Source organism: Eschrichtius robustus, chromosome 11 (genome assembly GCF_028021215.1).
Source record: "Eschrichtius robustus isolate mEscRob2 chromosome 11, mEscRob2.pri, whole genome shotgun sequence".
Taxonomy (NCBI): Eukaryota; Metazoa; Chordata; class Mammalia; order Artiodactyla; family Eschrichtiidae; genus Eschrichtius; species Eschrichtius robustus.
Window position 1 is genome coordinate 57,195,765 of NC_090834.1, and position 16,726 is coordinate 57,212,490.

General features: G+C 39.6%; 1 protein-coding gene across 2 annotated transcripts in view; it reads left to right on the top strand.

The window, feature by feature from the left end:
• The window catches only part of GAB2 (GRB2 associated binding protein 2), a 174,618-nt gene that overhangs the window by 92,400 nt on the left and 65,492 nt on the right, over positions 1-16,726 (top strand). The window lies entirely within an intron of this gene.

Consider the following 16,726-nt stretch of genomic DNA (forward strand, 5'->3'; position numbering starts at 1 on the left):
ATCTTCATTTTATAGTTGAAGCTTGGTGATATGAAAGATCCCAAGTTCGTGCAGTTCATAAGTAGCAAAGCTGACCCCAAAACTTACTTTCAGCTATGAAATTATTCCTGTTGCAGTATGTTGCACAGGTGAATGTGTATTTTATTTAGTTGTGTTCACCACTGGAAGAGAGGCGCTTTTACTCTAAGGACTGTCTCCTGCTGCTGCTTATGCTTCCCAGAGCTTCACATATAATACATGTTTGAAAACAAAGTGCCAATTTTAACAGGGTCTTCAGTGCTGGAATTAAAGGGATGACCAATGGCAGAGTTTCATACAAAATCAGTGTAGAGAGAGAAAAAGTTTGTGCTTATATAGAGAGCTCCCTAATGAGCCTTCTTAATTTTTTAAGATGGACTATAGGGCATACCCCTGCAGGTACTCTTTCTGATGGTTTGTACCACTGAATATGTCCTTTACCCTTTCCTGTATCTGAAGCTGCAGCTATAACACGTAGCACAAGACTCAAGAGAAGTGATGGTTGAATGCTACAGTCCTGGGCCACGGTCCTCCTCAGCTGAGACTCATCACTATTAATATCTGGGTTTCTATCAATACTCTCTTTTCACTGTGAGCTAATTTAAATCTTCTGTTCTCTAAGCTATTCTTAACCACACATTCTCAGGCCTGGGCCTGGTTCCCAACTACAGATCGTAACTCTCCATTTTGGCTTTTGTACTTCAGAAATAATAGGAATTCTGCCCCTATTGCTTCTCAGAGGAGAGGTGGAGCTCTATTGGAATTTTGGGTGGGACAATTCTTGGTTATGCAGGACTGCCCCATGCCTTGTTTGAGGTTAGTATCCCTGTCCCCTGCCCTCTGATGCATGGAGTGCTCCCCAATCATTGTGACAACTTACCCCCCACCTCACACACACACACACACACACCTTTCCACACCCTGGAGGGTGCGATACTGCCACTGGCTGAAAGCCACTATAACCTGACACCTGTTTCTGCCACCTTGATCCCTGTTGACTTCAGTCTCTTTCCAAGGTGGAACTAGGACTGGGGATGTTCCCATCTACATCTTGAGAAAAGAAGGTTCCTCAACTTCTCCAGAGCTCCCATCTTTGTGGAGAGACAAATTAAGGCTCTGATACAAGATCTCTTTGGGGATTGGGCTGCTGAGACCAATTGAATGTCACTATTACTCTATCAAGACAGTTTTAACCCACAAAACAGGTTTTTATTCTCTTAAAATCACATAAGGGTTGAGGGGCAAGGATGCTCAGGGAATGGGGGGTGACTGTTAATGAGTAAATGAGTATGGGGTTTCTTTTTGGGTGGTGAACATAGTCTGGAATTAGATAGTGGTGATAGTTGCACAACCCTGTAAATATACTAAAAGTCACTGCATTGTACACTTCAAAGAGTGAATTTTAGAGTGAATTCACATGCTATGTGAATCATATCTCAAATTTTTTTTGTTGCATCAGTCTCCTGCTCTTTGTGTTTTTCCTGCCTAACATCCGGCTTCCCAAGCTTAAAACTTAAAAAATCTTACAGTCACGATTCGTTCCTCTCCTTTCCTTTCTATTTCTAATGGGTCACTGAAACCTAACTTCTAAGTAATTCTCAATACCCTTTTTTTTTTTCTCTCTGTCCCACTACCAATGACCTTACTCAAGGTCTCTTCCCTTGCCTGTACTATTGTGACCAACTCTTGATTTCTCTCCGTGTCTTCAGACTCTGCCCACCTCATCATCCTTCCAGATGCTTCCAATTATATATTCTACAACATTTTATTGTGAAATATAATACAGGGCAAAAAAATGTATATAGCATACAGTTCAATGAAGGAAACACCCATATTACTACCACCCAGGCCAAAAAAATGACTGTACCTCAGAAACCCCTGTGTGTCCCTTCCCAATCATATCCTTCTTACTCCACCCCTGTCCCCCCTTCCAGGTATATAGTGACTTCTGTGGTAATCACTTCCTTGCTTTCATTTATAGCTTTACCATGTGTATCCTTAAGCACTATGGTTAATTTTGTGTAGTTTTGAACTTTAAATGAAATCACATTTTCAACCTTGCTTTCTTCTCTCAATTTCATGTTTGTAAGACTTGTTCATGTTGTATGCAGCTCAATTAGATTTTCTTAAAACCTAGATCTGATCCTGTTTCTTCCCATCACCTAGATGATAAGTCCACGCTCCTTGGTGTGGCTGCATTCAAGGCTATCCATGATCTGCTCTTAAACCTTCCTCTCCAGCCTCACTTGTGATGACCTCTCCCCCTACATCCTTTCCTGTAATCATACGTAAGAACTTGCCGTCTTCAGAAGATGCCATGTATTTAGATGCCTCCTCAGGCTTAAAATACGGAATCTCTTCCTGCCTTTTCACCCTGGCATGTTCTTTGACTCCTTTCTCAAGGTACAGTAAATCGGTCTCTTTTCTGTGTTCCATAATTATTATAATTCTTTATCCTTTTTAACACTGTCTGTCTGCATTAGGATTACAGATAGTGGTTATTGAGCATGCACAGTGAGCCAGGTGCTGAGATTGGATTGGTACTAAGTAGATGCTCAATAAATTTTGCTTTCTTCCCCACTTTGCACAGTGTATGTTCAATCCTGCAGTTGAATTCTTTGGGGATGACAGCGTTCCACCTTTAAATCAGCAGTATAAGAGATGGTAAACTACTTTACCTCCTCTGGAGCATCTTTCTGAAACCTCTCCTGAGAGGCGAATTTCTGGCTGAGGTGAGCAATCTCTCAGGTATTTGGAAGTTCCAAGAGGCTTTTGTGCCTAAAGAGGAATACCATCATCCTAACAGATGACATTAAACATTACTTGTTACTTACAGATTTGTTTAAATTCTCTTAATATAATTGCCATTACAAGTTTAATTTGGCTGATTCTCTTGAATACATCAAAAACCTTAAATAGTAAATAAGACATATACAAATACAGTGGTTACAAACCTTATTTTTGTATACTTATGCTTCGTCTTATTCTAAAACATCAACACCTTGGGCTTAATTAATTTCTTCATTATTTTTGTACTTATTTGCATGCTGTACTTATTTTGATATCATCCCAAGATTTAAGTTATAATTTTGACTTTCCCAGGCAAATAACCTTTTCCAGGGAAATAACCAGGAAGTCACCTGACCAGAACAAAAAGTAAAAGGAACACTTTTTCAAATTGGCAAAGTCCTGCTATCCAGTTATAAACTAACTGATCCTTGGTTGGCGTCCATGGCTTGGTCTCCTCACAGTGTTTTAGATCCCTGCCACTGGTTATGAGGCCGAGCTTCATCTTTCTAGACAAACTTCAGTTGCTACATTAATACGACTTTTAGTTCATGCTTTCACATAGGTTTTATCTTCTTATAATCTAATTTCTTCCTTTGAAAGGAGGAATTTTAGTCTCTTACTTGGCCAGGGTTATTATAAAACACTGTCCAGTCATTATGCTGTAGTGACCTGAATGTTACCGTTATTCAGAACCTACTACTTACGCTTCAGTAAACACAGCACTGCGATTAGTGATGCAAGTAGGAAAGTGGTCCTCAGAGTGTGGTTCCAGACCCAGCAGCATCAACCAGCATCTTTTGATAAGTTGTTAGAAATGCAAGTTTTGAGACCCCACCCCAACCTCAGCCTTCTAGATCAGAAACTCTGGGGGATGGGTCCCAGGCATCTGCATCTCAGCGTGTCCTCTGGGTAATTCTGATGCATGCTAAAGTCTGGGAACCACTGCTAGAAGATGAGTGAATAGGAGTTCATGAAGTCAGCTCTGCTCTGCAAACTTAAGTATTATCTGGGAACATTATGTTGGACCCTCATTCTGTTGGGCTGGCCAAAAAGTTCGTTCGGTTAGCGAATACATTGTTCAATAAAATTCTTGGTGAAAATGAAAACGTGTCTTTTATTTTTACTTAAAACTGAACGAACTTTTTGGCCAACCCAGTACTTGGTGAGTATTTGTGACCACCAGTGCTTTTTAACTGTTAAACAGCCCTCCTTTTGTGAGCTATTATGTATGACCACCAGCGCTGATCAGTCCTTTATAGTCTTTCTGTAACTTCTACTTTTTCCTGTAATTCCTCCTTATTCATAGTTCCCTGTGAAGATTCTTTCTCTGCTTATACAGATAGAAACAGGCACACATCTATACTTTATATCAGCTATATTGTGTAATAGAAGAAAGGAAAGTTCCCATATTGACTGCCCTTCTTATCAGAATCATAAAAATACCAAAAAAACCACAAAAACCCTATTTATTCACCTTCCTTTTGTATAAAAAAACTTTTGTACACTTTAATCCTTTGGATATTATGAACTCATATTTTCACAGCCTCAACTTGTAATCCTAAAATGTTACAACTTGGCCATTGGGAATGCCTTTAAATCTAGTCCTTTTGACTTTAAATATCCTTGACATTTTCTTCTCTGTGTGTTTTAAAGAACCCTTGCTTTTATTATTGAATAAACAGCACATTCAGACCTATCCTAATTTTTTTTATTCCACAACATGGAATCAACTCCCCTCCAAGAGTTCTGATTCCTTTGGTGGAGAATAATAGCAAGGACCTACATCCAGGACTGCAGGTACACATGAGAGGTGGTGGTGTTCACTAAGCACCCGTAGTGACTGAGTTAGAAAGTTATTTTTTCAAAGTTATGAGTTTTATATATGGGTGCCATACCTAACTTTTCTTAGAATGTGTGGTTTTACTGACCACTAAGACACTGTCCTACATAGACATCAGGAGATCATTTTGGTTACCTACTCTGGTCTTTTGCACTGAATTATGCCCAAATACAGGGGTGATGAGAAGCCCACATCCCAAACAATTAGAAGATAAAGTTCATATTTGTATATAACGCTTTTTTAAAAACATATATACTTTGCCTTATTTTTTCCTCTCCATAACCATGTGAGGTAGGTGGAGTTTGTTCCATTTTACAGATGAGGAAACTAAGGCTTACAGAGGTTGTGACTCATTGGGGTCACATAGCTAGTAAGTGATGCCAGGAGTTTGAACTCACATCTTCAGGTTCTAAGTCCTGTTTATTTTCCACTGTACCATGCATGTTTTCTGTCTCTGCCTTCCAGAAGCTTACAAAACACTTGTGCATCTGAAATAACTAGGTAACATTCCTGATGAAACTTGGAGCTTTTATAAACCAAGGACTGCTTACAAATAATCTCTACTTATAATCCTTTTAGAGAAATTTTCTGATGTAATTTCACTCTGTGTTGATATTTTAGAAAGTGTATAGGTTTGGATTTGGTTAGGATTAATAAATTATGTTATATTCCAGTTTATGGAAAGCTCTTTCAGTTCAAGGTGCAGTAAAGTTGAAGGTTCTAACAAAAATAAAGTGCGAAATTTCTGTAGAGGGCAGGCATGGTGAATAGGTATAGGGGTTTTAATACAGGGATATGCATTCTAGATATTAAACTGCTGGACTTGATTCTGTATTTTTTACTGCTACAGTGGAACATTATTTGCTCAGAGAAGGATTAAAGTCAGAAATGGTTTGTTTCAATCACAGAGTTTTATTTAGAAAGGCACCAGGGTTAAGCCTGGGAGATACTTGAGGAAGGCGTAGCTCCCCAGTTGGAATCTGCAAACTTTTGTCCTGAAGTCGTGGAAGAAACTGAGACTTTGGGAGAGTTTCTAGGGCCCCAGAGAGCCCTATGTCACAGAGTCAGTGTGCCTCAAGATGGAAAATTATCTAAGAGCTGAGTGTCGATTCTAATATTTATTCAGCTGCGTTGTTCACACAGACGCAGGTAGAGAGGGTACCTAGAAATAAATGGAATAGGTGGGTTTTACTTCTTAAGATGATAAGGTCCTGGTTCTTCTATTTCCAGAAGTGGTCAGCACACACTTCCACACACAGAGACAGCTCTGAATCAGCCAAGTGACCAACAGTAGCTTGTAAAGTAATAAAGCTTCAGGGCACCAGAGCCCCAGTGTGCCACCTCCCCTTCCCTGTGGAATGCTCTGTACCACATTCAGGATTCATTCCTATCCTCAACTCCCATCTCTCCCATCAGTCTTACATCTTAAAGTAAATGTAAGTTGTTGTAGACCACTGCTAGGAAATTTTTGCAATTTAAGAGATCGGTTATATATGTATATCAGGTCACCACATATATCAAGTGCACTTTAAATATCTTAAATTTTATGTCTTTATACCTCAATAAAACTGAAAAAATTAACCAAAAAAAATTTTTTTAACGTCAAAAAAAATTTTTTTAAAGATAGGACTCATTTTAGAATGAAAGGCTTTGGGTTCTACCTTTTAAAAAAAATTAGTATAACAATAAATGGCATGGTATAAAGGAAACTTGGATTCTTCTAGCTCTGTATGAGTTTATCAGGTCATTACTATTTTCTGGATGAACGTTCCTTGATATACAAAATGATGATGATGATCACTTTCTTGCTTTCTTCATAAGACAATTTCGAAAATACAAAAAAGAGATTTGTACTCTGAGAGCCTATCAGTACTGGGTCCTCCGCCAGCGTATTCAGTTCAGCTGTTGCTTCCTGAAGGGGAAGATGAGCATGTTCCCTGCCCTTCCAGAGTTTCCCAAGTGCATTTGAGTAGAATCTTAAAGGATTAGTAGTATTTGGCAGGGAACACCTCAAGAGCACACAATTGCATGGCTTCTTGGGTTAAAATACTTTATTCTGCCTGGAGTCTAGGATGTTTGTGGGAGTAAGATTGGACAGAGGGAAAGGCGTAGAAGGCAATTACAGGAAGCAGTTTGGGACCAAATGAAAGAAGGTCCTCGAATATTATCCTGATTAGTTTGGACTTAGTACTGTAGGCCCACGCCTTCCAAATTTTTTTATATCGTATCACAAAAAAATAGCATTTTAATGTCAGACTGCAGGTAGCTTGTGGCCAGAGGAGACTGGGCCAAGGACTTCAGCTTTCTTAGGGCTGGAGTGTTCAAAACCTTTCAATAACTTGGCACACTCTCACTGGTTGAAAAGTGCTGCTAGGCAATAGGAGCCTAGTTAACAAACTTCAGGAAAATTCTCTCTTTTTCCATTTCTCCAGAGTCCCAGACTGTAATGTGACTTCAACTCTTTAGATTCCTGCATTAGAACTAGATCTCTGTGGAAATAGAATACACCAAAAATGGACCAGCCCATTACTACAGATCCTGCAGATATTAAAAGATAATAGAAGATTAGTAGTTGCTAGGGTCTGGGAAGAAGGGGGACTGAATAGTGGCTGATAATGGGTACAGGATAGTTTTGGGGGAGATGATATTGTTTGGGAATTAGATAGCAGTGATGGTTGTATAACATTGTGAATATACTGAAAAAAAATTGAATTGTACACTTTAAAAGGGTGAATTTTATGGTAAGTGAATTATATCTCAATTTTTTAAAAAAGGATAATAGAATATTATTAACAGCTTTGTCTGAATAAATTTGTTAACTTATATGCTATGACAAATTCTGTGAAAGACACATATTGTCAAAGCTGACACAAAAGAAAGTAAAATTCCAAATAGCCCTGTATCTATTTAAAAAATTAACTTATAATTAAAAACCTCCCACAAAGAAAACTCCAGGCCTGATGGCTTCTCTGTTGAATTCTAAGGAGGAAATGATATAATGTCAATTTCTTTCCAGATTGATCTCTAGATTCAATGCAATTCCAATCAGAATCTCAGCATTTTGGTTTTTGTTGCTGTTGTTGTTTTTGGTAGAAATTGACAGGCTGATTCTAAAGTTTTTATGGAGATGCAAAGGAACTAGAATAATCGAAACAACTTTGAAAGAGATGAACAAAGTTGAAGGACTCACATTACCTAATTTCAAGACTTATTGTAAAACTGCAGTAATCAAAACAGGGTGGTCTTGGCAGAAGTATATATAGAGAGAGATCAATTGAACATAATAGAACGTCTAGAAATAGACCTACATCCATTTGGTCACTGATTTTCAACAAAAATGTCAAGGCAATTTGATAAAGAAAGGGTACTTTTCAACAAACACTGCTGGAATAGCTGTATATTCATGTGGAAAAACATTGACCATGATCCTTACCTCACTCTGACCCAAAATCGATCATAGACCTAACCATAAAAATTAAAGTTATAAAACTTCTACAAGAAAATGAAGCAGAAAATCTTTCTGACCTTGAGGTAGACAGAGCTTTCTTAGACAAGAAATATAAGACATAAAAAAGCCTGAACTATTTTAAAATGATAAATTGGACAAAATTAAAGACATTTGCTCTTTAAAAAACACCATTAAAAAAGTGATAAAGCAAGCCACAGGGAAAAAATATTCTCAATACATATGTCTGACAAAGGACTGTATCCAAAATATATACAAAGAACTCTTAAAACTCAATAATAAAGCAAAAAACTCAATTTAAAAATGGGCAGAAGATTTGAACAGACATCACAAAAGAAGATAAAGAACCAATAAGCACATGGAAAGATGCTCAATATCGTTAGTCATCAGGGAAATGCAAATTAAAACCACAATGAGATGCCACTACACACTCACTAGATTGGCTATAATGGCTAAGTGTTGTAGAAAAACTACAATGTTCACAGATAGCTGGTGGGAATGCAAAAATGGACAACCACTTTGGAAGACAGTTTGGCAGTTTTTTATAAAATTAAGCATATACTTACCATGTGACCCAACCATTCTACTTCTAGGAATTTACCCAAGAGAAATGAAAACATGTTCACGAAAAGACTTATACATGATTGTTCATGGCTGCTTTATTCATAATAGCCCCAAACTGGAAACAGTGTAACTGTCCATTAATAGGTGAATGGTAAACAAATATGGTAACTCCTTAACATGTTATACTATCAGCAATTAAAATCAGCAGTTAAAAACTGATTCATGCAACAATCTGGATGAATCATAAAACTTTATGTTGTACGTAAGAAGCCAGGCACAAAAGAATATTTACTGTATGATTCTGTTTCTGTGATACTCTAGAGAAGACAGATCTAATTTATAGTGATAGAAAGCAGATCATTTATTGCCTGGGGCCAGGTGGAGTGGGGATTAATCTGGAAATAGCACAAGGGAACGCCTTGGGGTGATGGAAGTGTTCTGTCTTGATTGTGGTGGTGGTTATACGGTGTATACATTCATCACAACCCATCTGCCCGAAGTCTTAAAATGGGTGAATTTTGTTGCATATAAATTATATACCTCTGTAATGTTGACTTTTAAAAAACAAGGGGGAAAAAAAGGAAGCATTAGCCCAGAGGTCATTCTTCTAATGCTATATACTGACTTCTTATAAATTAAACAAAAGCCTTTCCAATAAATCATATGGAGGTTGTGGAATAGCCTCTACACGGGAATGTTTTTCAGATATATGTAGTTCAGGCAGCTGGATGGATGTAAATGAGGGCTCCCAGGAGGCAGACGGCATTTATTTGAGCACCGGAGTTAATCTTTGGAATTAGGTTCAGTTTCTCCTTCCATCCTTTGAATTATTTCCCTGCTTTTATATTGAGTGCTGTGATTAGGGAAGAGAAGCCAGGCTCCAGAAGGACCCTCCGCCCAGTTCATCTTGTACCTTAGAAGTAGCTTTTCCTGTATTTGCTCATAACCAGCTTGTTTAGAAAGCACTGGATTTTATACTCTTATTCATGTATATTCACAATCTGAGTACCTTAGGGAGAGTCACTCTAGTACAAGGGGCAGGAAGCCCTACTTGACATTTCCAACCCTTTGTCTTTTCCCGGGGTCTTAAAATGTCAGAAATTGAAGGTAAGTTGGAGATCCACAAAATCAACACTTGTGTTTTATAAATGGGGAAACCGTGGCTCAGAGCAGAAAAGTGGTTCCCCCCCCCACCCCCACCCCCGCCCAGCTAACTGACTAGACACAGAGCTGGAAGCACAACCCAGATCTCCACGGTCCACTTCTTCCTCCAGTGCAACTCACCAAATTATAACTGCATTTTATCAACCATCGTGAACAATGTAGGTCAGTGTTTCTCAAAATGGGGTTCTTGGACATTGTGTAGTAGAGTCATTTGGGGTTTGTAGCCCTGGACCCCACTATAGACCTGCTGAGTCTGAATCTCTATTGAGACTGGGACCCGGGAACATCTACATTTGAACAGGTGTCTCAGTGATCCTGATGCACAGGAAAGTTTTAAATACCACTGTTAAGAAAGTGTGAAACCAGGTCTTTAGGGAAGCCAAAGCCCGCTGAGTCTTCTACTCTTTCATTACTTGGGGTTGGGGAGGTAGATGAGCGAAGACTTTGTCCTAGAGGAAAGGAAACAGTTTAACTATACTTGTGGGCATTATTTGTCTACCCTTCCCCCAACTTTGCCCTGGTTTTCCCTGGTAACCTTCGCTTACTTCAGTGCTTTAAATACAACTTAGATCAGAGCATTCAAGGACATGAAAGGGAGGTCCTTCGGTGAAATGACCTTTGTTTCTTCAAAATGCAAAGGGTTGGCAATGACTCATTTGTTGTTTTGTCAATGGGAGAGGTAATTTCACTAATGGATTCCCTGAGTCCTCTGCAGAAAGACTGACCTGGTCTTTGGGGAATCAATCTCGAATTCAGTCAGTGTAATCACTGATACAAGGCTCTTTGGTTTCCCAGATTGTGACCCTCTCCCTCTCACACATGTCAAATTCATTTTACCCCTTTGTTTAGGATGCAGTAGAGACAAAGAGTGGGTAGCATGCACTATGAGAAGTTGTCAGAGAGATGTGGCTGTGGTTCCCTTCCCCACCATAAGTCATAACACAACACCTGCTTGCTCAAGCTGGAATCTTGGAGTCGTTCTTTATTCTTCCTTCTCCCATATCCCCCATATTCAGTTCATCACCAGGGTCAGCCATTTCAGCCTCTGAAATATATCTTGAAGGTATATGTCCTTTGCCACTGTCCTGATCCAGATGCCATTATTTCTTAGTTGTCTACCTGAGCTCCCTACTCATGCTCTTTCTGCCTTCACTTCATTTGCTACAAGCCAGAATGATCCTTTAAGAAATGTAAATGTGAAAAAATGTAAAACCATTTAGCGGTCTCATGCTCTATTTATTTAAAAATACAGAAGTGCATGGATTAAAGTATGAAAGTTCCCTTATACTCTTATATACCCAACTCTCCTCTACAGGAAACCATTGCTAACAGTTTGGAATGCTTTTCTGAGCATTTGTAAGACACTGTGTGTGTGTGCATGTGTATACTATATATATATATACTGTAAATACACATATATATGTAGTGGTGTGCATATGTATGTATCCATAAACATACAGGGTTTTTGTTTTTAACTTTTGGGTTTATTTATTTATTTATTTATTTATGGCTGTGTCGGGTCTTCGTTTCTGTGCAAGGGCTTTCTCTAGTTGCGGCAAGTGGGGGCCACTCTTCATCGCGGTGTGCGGGCCTCTCACTATGGCGGCCTCTCTTGTTGCGGCGCACAGGCTCCAGACGCGCAGGCTCAGTAATTGTGGCTCACGGGCCTAGTCGCTTCGTGGCATGTGGGATCTTCCCAGACCAGGGCTCGAACCCGTGTCCCCTGCACTGGCAGGCAGATTCTCAACCTGCGCCACCAGGGAAGCCCCAGGGTTTTTAATATAAGTAGGATCGCACTACATTGTTCTTGTTTGTTTCTTCAATTGCTCATATATCAGTTTATTTAATTATGCCCCTATTGACGGATCTTGTTCTATTTAAGATAAAAGCTACACTTCATAAAATGGCCTTCAAGGCTTCATTATGATCTGTCCCTGCTTTGTCCTCCTGATACTTTCCACTGTGCTCACTATGCTCCAGCCACGCCCTGCTGTCAGGTCCTACCACGAGCCAAGCTTTCTTCCTCCTCAGGGCTTTTGCACATGTAGTTCTCTCTACCTGGGCTGCTCCGCTCGGTACATGACAGTCGTTCCGACATGGTGGACTGGGTCCTTAAAAACACACACACTCACTCACACCAAGCATTACTTATGCAGTGAATAAGTGTTTTACATGTGTTTGTACTTTAAAAAAAAATGTAGATATTGTGATTAGCAAAATAATTGAGTTAGTGAATTCCTCACAGCTTTTATTAGTTGACAAATACTAGAATGTATATTATTGTTCTAGGAGGGAATTCTCAAATTTTTAATTTTGCATTAATATTTGATATTGAGAACAGCTGACCTACAGAAAATACATAAAACTCATCATGTGAAGCCTTTCTGAAAATAGCCCCAAATCACTCTTCTAGCCTTCCTTTCAGTGATTGCCTTTCCATACTGTTTTTTATCTTCCTTCCTTCAGCTTCACAAACTTAGCTTTACTATTTGAACACACCAAGCTTTTTCTTATATAACTGATACTCTTGTTCAGAGATTCCAGCCTCCATATTTGAGAATTCACCTACCTATTAAAATTTATTTGTAACCCCAAAGCCAGTCCTCACAGCTCTTTCAAGGTCAGTCACAGACATGCAATACGCAGAGCAGTGAAAAGTCTGAGCTCCCCACATACGTGTTCCACGCTGAGACAGAACAGAGCCACACTCTGCCTTCTTGTTTCAGCTCCTACCCTGCAAACTAGTGCCCCTTCCTCTTAATGCCATGGTTTTCACATTTTTGTGCTTTTTCGTTTGATGATGTCACTATTTTAAATGCCCCCAAGCAGAGTGCTGAACTACTGTCTACGGCTCCTAAGCACAAGATCATCATGTACCTTTTGGAGAAAACACACGTGTTAGATAAACTTCATCCAGACTTGAGTTATAGTGCTGTTAGCTGCAAGTTCAATATTCATGAATCAGCAGTATATATTAAATAAGGTGTCTTTACACAGAAACAGACATAAAACAAGATTATGTATGGATTGGTTGACACAAATATTTTGGCCAGAGGCTTGCAGGGACCTAACCCTGAATTTCCTCTAGGAGAAAGGATTCAGTATTTGCTAATTCAGTGTTTGTGGTGACTTTATAGACCATAACTACTGTGAATAGTGAGAGTTAACTATACTCGTATTATTCTCTTTTCCTGAAAAGTTCCTCCTCCAGTATTTTTTCTTCAGTTAGCAAAACTCCTCTCATCCTTCGAGACCCAATCCAGGTATCACCCGTGCTCTGCGCCATTCCCTGACTGCTCCCAAGCAGAGTGCTCTCTGTTCATACCTCTATTGGAGTCCTGACCTCAGCACGCTGAGTTACCTGTGTACGTACCTGCCTGCCCTTTCCAAAGATCATGAGATCCTAAAGGACCTGGCACTAATAGGCACTGACATTTATCCACATTTGATAAATGTTGATTGAATGACTGGAAGGAAGAAGGAGAATAAATACTAATGGAAAAAAAATTGCAAGTGAAGGAAACAAAAGAATGGATTAAATAATGAATTTGATGAGAGCTCATGGAAAGGACCTCTGAGTCATTCTTGTGGTAACAAACTGGTTCTGGGTCCAAAATAGGACACATGCTTAAAACCTGTGTTGCATATATATGGAATCTAAAAAAAAAAAAAAAAAGGTTATGAAGAACCTAGGGGCAGGGCAGGAATAAAGACGCAGACGTAGAGAATGGACTTGAGGATACGGGGAGGGGGAAGGGTAAGCTGTGACCAAGTGAGAGAGTGGCATGGACATATATACACTACCAAATGTAAAATAGATAGCTAGTGGGAAGCAGCCGCATAGCACAGGGAGATCAGCTCGGTGCTTTGTGACCACCTAGAGGGGTGGGTTAGGGAAGGTGGGAGGGAGACACAAGAGGGAGGAGATATGGGGATATATGTATATGTATATGTATAGCTGATTCACTTTGTTATAAAGCAGTAACTAACACACCATTGTAAAGCAATTATACTCCAATAAAGATGTTAAAAAGAAAAAAAGGTCAAAGAAATACCAATAAAACATCCAAAGAAATTTTAAAAAACAAAAACAAAAACCTGTGTTAAATGAGGAAGAGTTTGTTGAGTCACCAGAAAGGGGAAACCTGGCTTCAGGATCACCTTGATTTAGGACACACATTTCATCAAGGTCCATCTTTTTAACTCTGCTTTCTCTTTGTTGTTCTTAGACTCCAGAGGGTGGTCCTTGCAACTTCAGGCTCTTATCATGCCAACCTTCTCTCCAGTGAAAGAGAGAGCCCACTCTTAGTAACACAAACAAAAGTCCTAGTGTTGAATCTTAATGACTGTTTGAGCTGGCTTGGAGCCCCTGCACATTGCTGAACCAGTCACTGGATGAAATGTATTAATTGGCTTAATTTAGGTTCCCATGATCCACCCCCTGAAGCCTAGGGTTGGAGTCAGTTTCACATAAAGACATGCACTTTTCCATGGTATCTTTTGTGTTTATGGTGTCTGTGTACTATCTCACCCAGGATAGAGATGGTTAGAATCCTAGAAGTGTTACATTAGCAGATCATCTGACTGAGAGGTTTTGTTTGAATGTTTTTACCGAAAGAGGGAGCAAATAGACATTCTTTCCTTTTATTTCTTTGGTATACCTTTCACTGAAGAGTTATATAGTGCATAACATCTATCAAGCACTGTGCTAAATTTTGGAGCTAAAAAAGCCCCTGACCTCAGAATGGACTTGTCTTGTGGTAAGATAAAGTTCATCCTGTGCCCAAGGAACAAGGAAGGTTCATTGGAGTCAGAGAGGATCTTTATTACTCAAATGAATGAGTTGGGAGCATATAACTATGATCCTAAGGGATTTGGATTTGAGGACTGGAAATAACTTTGGACTAGGAGCTGAGACCTAGATTCTAATTCCTCTATCGACATCACCTACTAACTGTGAACTTGACCTTTCATAAACTCTGTGGCCAGGGTTTCTCAAAGTGTAGTCAGCAGTTCATCTGCATTAGCTTCTCCTTAAGTTCTTTCTGGACCCTAAGCCCTGACTCAGTGGACCAGAAGATTGGGTCTGTGATCTCTTCAAATTGCTTAACTTCGATGAACCTCATTTTCTTCATCTGTAAAAAAAAAGGGATTTATTTGCCTTGTAGCATTGGTTTGAGGATTAAATGTGATAATGGATAGAAAGCACATGGAATCTAGCAGGAACTCAAGTGCCTTTTTCCCTCCCTCAGAGTGTAAAATCACCATGGTCCAGAGTAGTTGAAGGATACCTAGAGGAAGGATAGCAGGAAGCTCTTTCTCACTCAGGAAGTGTTTCTCCAGAAATGTGTGACTGTTATATAACCCGCTGGACTTTCTTATTGTTTGCTGTTAACAGTTATGGGCCATAAGTCTAGCTTAGTGTTCTTCATGCTGCAGTGTGTTGGGATATAGTTGTACATCATGTACTCACAAGTCAGATCAAATTCTTCTGTCTTTGTGATTATTTGGGCTGGAACTCAAACTACATCACCACCTGCAGTTTTACCAAGAGAAAGGTGAGTGTGAGTGATGAATGTGTGCATGTGTTGTGGGTGGATTTTTTTATATATAAAGCAAAGAGCTTTTGAAGATGCAAGTATTATGTTTTTAATGTCCCTGACTAATAAGTTCAATTTATTGATATCATCCAGTAACCTCAGTTAGAGTCTAATTAACTAACTATAATCTTCACTTAACAGGATTCTCCTGGTTTGTTGGCAGTTTTTGGCTTTACCCTCATCAGAAAGATGGAAGTTAAAAGGACACGCCCATTTCTAGGAGTTACACAAAACCCTCTTCCAAGAAATGTCTTGACCCTTCTAAAACTTTAGCCACAAGGCATGTGAGATTTGGTATCTGGAGAGATGGTTTGAGGCTCTGAGAAGTCCTTAGTCATCCAAGAAAAGTTCTGTTATCTTTGGTATAGTACCTAAGGCAAGGCAGAAGATTCTGGAGTTTCAGAAATATTTTCAACTGTCAAGGCTGAAACTAAGGGAGTTCTAGTTAATAGTTGGTTTTGTGGAAGAACACATCCCTCTGTTCCAAGAATGAATAATCTGATTAAATGAGGTGTTACCATGTCAGATTTTCTTGGTTAAAAATACATAAGGCTCTCAGGGTTGGAAGAGACCTTAGTCCCTTTCTTCCTACTGATCCACTGCTTAACTCTCCCTCCCTACCCACTCCTAGTCTAGGCCAGGGACTAGCAAGCCAATCTTGTCCACCACCTCTTTTTCTAAATAGTTTTATTGGAACACAGCTACTCTCGTTTGCTTACAAATTGTTTACGGCTTCTTCCACGCCACTATAGATTTGAGTAGCTGTGAGAGACTGTAGGGTCTGGGAGGCTTAAAATATTTACTCTCTGCTCTATACAGAGAAAGTTTGCTAACCCCTGCTCTAGGCTAACTCCTCTTTAGTATCTCCGACGCTGAGTAGTTCTTCAGTTTCCAAAGGACGTGCTTTGGACCACTCTTTTAGAAAATTCGTACTTACACTGAGCCAAAACTCTGCTTTTCTGTAGCATGCCCCTGCTGGCCCTAGTTCAGCTTTAGTATGTGGGATCACCCAAAATAAATCAAATCGTTCTTCTATGCATTAGCCCCTTATATCTCAGAATACGACAGTCATGACTCCGGGCAACACCTCCCTAAATCCTGGTACCACTGGATTTCAAGACCCTTTACACCACCAGAACTGAGCACAGCACTCCCGTGTGATCTGGCCAGTGTAAAGCTGATCTGGGGTCCACCTAAGTTTTCTAGGTGTCAAGAGCAATAGGAAGAAGTCATGTCTGCATTCTACATGCTTGGAGACCTTGGTATATAACCCAAAGAACAGAG